Below are 6,000 nucleotides of genomic sequence, written 5' to 3'. Positions count from 1 at the left end.
CAACCTCCCCATGGGAAAAATCTTTTGTTGGTTCACCATTCGTAATTGAATAGGAGACCATTGTAACGTAGGCCTGCCCATGCGTTCCCATGTTTGCTTCGATAGTACATTCGCATCTAAACCCAGATCTAGGATTACCTGATCCATTTCATATTCCCCAATCTGTGCAGTCAACCCCATTTCCCTTCCAGTGTGCAATGCATGCTTCCCCAATTTGTTGACTATGCGTGGTTCTCCTGACCCCACACACCTTAGTTCCTATAGTCCTTTAACTTCCTTGTTGTCATGCAGCAGTTTCATGCATGTCTCTAGAAAGGTAGTGAGTATTGAAGGATCCATTCTTGGCTCTATTTGATCCTTACCGCCTGAAGTGGAGGCCTCCACAAAGCTCTTCTTAGCTTCCATGAATGTCTCCTTTGCGCGTTCTAGGTCAAACTTAGGTTCCTTTGTAGGAGCCTTACGAACCCACGTACTTTCCTCTGGCTGCTTCCCCATATCTTCTCCTGTCTCTATACCACTTCTGAGCATCATGTTTACGTTTGGGTCCTCTTCGTGCAACTCAGACCTCATCATTTGTATATTCTGAGTTGGGGGAGGCTGGAATACCCCTTTTTCACGCATCTCTGTGATCAACGTAGGACAGCCTATTGTTTCATGACCAAACTGAGCACAATATGAACAGGATATCCTCATCAGGTTGGTACAATCACGGGCATAGTGCCTTGGTCCTCTGCAATTGTAACAAATTAACTGTTCGTGGCCCCTTCCTGGTCCCATTCCACCTCGTCCTCGACCTTGCCCTGAAATCTAGCATGCATCATCCCCACATCTGGGTCGAGGGCTCGCGTTTTAGTCTGCATCCTATAGGCTAGGGTTCGATCCATCATTAGCTCGTAACTATGACAATTGCACTCTTTGTGGTCTACTGACCTGCAAAAATTACAAAACAATTGTTGGGGTGTCCAGGTATATTTCTACAACATATGACAATTGTCTGTCGTGTGTTTCCCTCCTATCTGACAAATCGCGCACCATAAAGTGGGTGTCACGCTTGGCCTTGCCTGCATCTCCAGTCTCAGTGGCATTGGCCCTCCTCCTGCAAAGTAGTTCACGAACATTGGACAGTGATCCTTGCAATGGCCTCGGCCTTTACATTTTATGCACCATACTTCCTCATGCACCTCTGGCCGCGATGCCCTATCCTGCTTCAAACTTTGCATTTTCAAACACAGATTCTGTAGCTGCACGTGGATTTGTTGAACTCCCAACCTAGGGTCTTGTATTGGGGTCTCATGTAATCTCATTGCCATTTCCAATGCTTCGGCCTGAGTGGAAAGTTTCTGTTGTGACAGTGCCGTTCTCAAGTGTGGTGCCAGAGATGCTACAAACCATGCACGATGTTTTCCATCTGTCAATGTCATATTGGTTTCACGGATTGTACTCTTCAGCCGTTAATCCAGATCCCGGGGAGTCTCGCCCAGGAGCATTGTGATCTCTTTAAACCTGATGATTGATTGTGTTTCTGACTTTGGTCTACTAAATTTTCTGTTCAGTGCATTCTGGATCTCTGTTATTCCTATGTTTGGGTGGTCTTTATAATTCTTGATATACCATGTTAATGTGCGATCCTACAATGTGCTCACCACTGTAGCCTTCTTAATATTGTCTGCTGTGACGCCCTGTGCTTCCCATACTCTTATTACCACGAACTAGAATTGGTTTGGATCCTCATTCCCTACTACTCTAAACACTGGTAGTTTGATTGTGCTCACCATACTGAATTGTGGAGGTGGTGGAGGTGGAGTGGGTGGAGATGGAGGTGAGGGAGGTGAAGCAGGTGGTGGTGTCGATGGAGGTGGTAACTACAGAATCTGTTGCCTTATCAAACTGACCGTGCTTCTCAGAGAAACATTCATGAGCTCGTCCTCACTCTCCCGTGAGGGTGAAATTAAGGGACTATTTTCTAATTCTTCACTACTTCTACTTCTGTAGATCTTTCCACTCTGCGTAGTCCTGAACATTAATCTATTCACATAACCCACTTTTCACATAACAGCATCTTAATCCAGGTGTTCAAAGATTTAATATACTTACCTCGCGGTCCCTTGAGGAAGCGTCACTCTGCCTCATTGTAGCTCACAGTCATGTCTACTGTAAACTCAGTGATAAATCCCCCTATTATCTGGTCGAGCCAATGGTCCATAGCCCGCGCGATCTTATCTTCTGATGCTTCTAGTCTGTGCACTAATTCCAGAGTCCACAATATCGATTGGTCAAGCCTACACCTTCCCTGGCTGTCGGCTAACCTCGAGATCAACTCATACAGCTCAGATGGAAAGGATGCAAAGAAAATCTCGTGGATTTCCATATACATGTAGCGATCCAACCACTTTTTCTTAGATACTTGCACAATTATATTTTCCTGTGTCGTGAACTTGTGAATCTTCTTGTCCAACCACTCTTCAATTTCCTTCTTTGTTGGATTCCAGTGGCATGACATCAAACATCCCTTATGCAGATCTCGGTCCTGGTAACGGAACCATTTGTTGGCTTAGTGGGGCCTGACCCAAGTTTGGAAGTGATCTAGCCAAGCAAATATCAGTACTACTAGCCCTTTAAGCAACAATCCGTGGAGCGCAGACTGAGGTCTCAACTAAAGTAGTATGGGAGGGTGCTAGAACTAGGTTTCCACACCCTGGGCATGTCTGATATGAGGTGATTGGTAGGCGGTCCAACCTTCGCACTTGCTGCACTATGCGCACTTGCGGGCACCCCGCACCCTGTGATACTGTCTTCGTGCCGTTATAGCCATAGCATGACCCATGTTATTTACCCAAGTCTTCCTTAATTAGTCTTTCGTTGGTTGATTACTTAGATTAAATTCACATATAAGCATTCATACATGTATTTATCAATTGTGCGTAGTAAATAACAGAGTAAAAGTAATGCATAACATCAAAATATAGTTTCAAGAATGGATGCACAAAATAAATTTCTCTTTATTAGGTTTCAATCCCAAGTACAGACCTGAATCCACCCTGCGCACTCAGCTACAGGGGTCTGCGCACTCAGCTGCGGACTCTACTCGGCCTCGATGTGCTCAGCTGCAGAGCCTCTTCCTAATATTACGACCTAGTACACTCCAACTTTCACTCTATGATCTTACCATGCCTTCGCTATTTTATCGCTTCTATACTCTCCTAAGCTATCTTTACACTTAGAGCCTCGCTCTAATTATATAATCCCATGGTCCGTGGACCATGGGTAGGCTGAAACAACTTTACCTTAAATTACAATACAATGCTCTTTGAGCCCAAAAACCTGTTGCGGGGGATCCCATGCCCAACATTGGTTTAGCCCTACAATGCCCATTGTTTATCTATACCAAGAAAACTTGTCAATTCTCATAGACTTCGTCAATGCATCTGTAATAATCTTCAAAGTGTCCACCTTTACGAGCAACACCTTTCTGGACTCAACCATATCCCTCACAAAGTGATATTGAACATCAATGTGCTTTGTCTTTGAATGATAATCAAGGTTCTTTGCCAAGAAAATTTCACTTTATCTATCATAGTCTATCCGTATAGCTCGTTCTACTAAATCCATACTTAAACACAATATTTGCAACCAAACCGATTCATTTCTTGCATGAGTGGTTTCCATGTATTATGCCTCTGTAGTTGAAATTTCCACTACAGACTACCTCTTGCTCATCCAACTAACTGCACCTCCAAATAGGTTAAACACATACCCACTTGTATATATTCTCCGATCTAGATCTCTAGCCCATTCTACATCAACAAAGCCAAAGATCTTCAAAACCTTGTCCAATCCTAGTCTTCCTTGGTAGCACAGACCATAATCATTTGTTCGACTCAAATACCTGAAAACCCGCTTCACTAATGTCCAATGCTCCTTCCCTGGTTTTGACATAAGCCTGCTCAATACTCCCACTACATGTGCAATGTCTGGTCTAGTACATACAATTTCATACATCAGGCTATCAACTGTACTTGCATATGGAACACGGGACATGTCCTCTTCCTCTTCTTGTGTGTTGGGACACTGTTCAGTAGATAACTTTACACCTACAGGAATAGGAACCTTGATCGGTTTAGTATCCTTCATATTAAACCTCTGCAGTATTGTCTCAACATAATTTCTCTGGTTTAACCAAAGCTTCTTCTTTTCATGATAATGTTTAATTTCCATGCCCAAAATATAGATTGCAACACCAAGATCCTTCATGTCGAATTTGGAGGACATTTGGGTCTTCAAATCCTGGATAATTTCTTTGTCATTTCCAATCAGCAACATATCATCCACATATAAGACCAGATAAATAACACAATCACCAATTAATTTAAAATACACATTTTTATCCACTTTACTTATGGTGAAGCCAAGTCCCCATATATATGTATCAAATTTTTGATACCACATCCTTGGTGATTGTTTTAACCCGTACAGAGATTTGTTTTAACCTGCATACCAATTATTTCTTTCCCTTCACCACAAAGCCTTCAGGTTGCTTCATGTAAATCTCTTCTTCCATATCCCTATGAAGAAATTTTATCTTCACATCCATTTGTTCTACCTCAAAATCAAAAGCAATAATGACAGATAAAAGTAATCTAATAGAAGATACCTTGGCAATAGGAAAAAAAATATCACCAAAATCAATTCCCAACACCTAGGAATAACCTTTTGCTACCAATCGAGCTTTGTATTTCTCCACCTTGCCTTCTGCATTCATCTTCTTCTTAAACACCCATTTTCTTCTAATGCGTTTACTTCCATCCGACAATTCCACCAGATCCCAAGCTGCATTTGTGTCCAAAGTTGTCATTTCATCACCCATGGCCTTTTTCCAGAGTTTTTCATCCTCTAAATCTACTACCTCCCTAACAGTTATGAGATCATCATCAATAATAGATAAACAAAAAAATTGAATAGAAATTAGATGGACTATAGATTTTTGGTTGCCTTCTTTCTTGAACTAATCTTCTCACAGATAGAGTTTGTGGCTCTTCATCTTCTGATTTGTATTATGTTGTAGAATTTGATTCTTCCTCCTTTAGCTCAAAATCTATCTTCTCAGGTTCCTTTGGTAGGAATCCATGTTTAATAACATCTTTCACCTCTCTAAACACCACATCTTGGTTGTACACAACCTTCCTTATCTCTAGGATCCAAAGCCTATAACCTTTTAAACCATCCTTATACCCAATAAAGATGCACCTTTTAGATTTACTATCCAACTTGGTTCTTTAACATGTACATATGCATCACAGCCAAATACCCTAAGATGTGAAAGAGAGTGTTTCTTACCAGTCCATACCTCATATGGAGTTGTATCCTCCAACATTGATGAAGGTGATATATTAACCAGGTAACATGCAGTCTCCATCGCCTCTACCCATAATTCATGTCCTAACCCAACACCATTGAGAATGCTTCTTTCCTTTTCCATCAACATCCTGTTCATTATTTCCACAACTCCGTTTTCCTGAGGTGTGTATGGTGTAGTATTATGTCATGTTATACCACAAATCTTACAGAAATCTTCAAATTCCTTCTTGCAGAATTCTCCACCATTATCTGTCCTCAGCCCCTTTATCTTTTTCTTTGTCTAGTTTTCCACTATAGCCTTAAATTCTTTAAACCTTTCAAGGACTTTAGATTTCTTCCTAGGGATATATATCCATGTATACCTTGAGAATTAATCTGTAAATGATTCATAGTACACAGACGTACCCAGTGATGGAACCGACACAAGTCCAAACACATCACTATGCACAAGCTCTAATATCCCTTTCGCCCTCGTAGCACAAGAGGGGAAACTCACCCGAATCTGCTTCCCATATACACAATGTTCACAGAAATTGAAATCTAGAGAGAAATTATACATACCTTTTACTATGCCATTACCATGAAGTATGCGAAGGCCCTTCTCTCCAATGTTTCCAAGCCTTTGATCCCATAGTATGGTCCTTT

The sequence above is a fragment of the Pinus tabuliformis genome, chromosome 2_1 (assembly GCF_031772625.1).
Source record: "Pinus tabuliformis cultivar Carrire ecotype Pingquan chromosome 2_1, CPIR1, whole genome shotgun sequence".
NCBI lineage: Eukaryota > Viridiplantae > Streptophyta > Pinopsida > Pinales > Pinaceae > Pinus > Pinus tabuliformis.
This window is presented reverse-complemented; position numbering follows the sequence as displayed.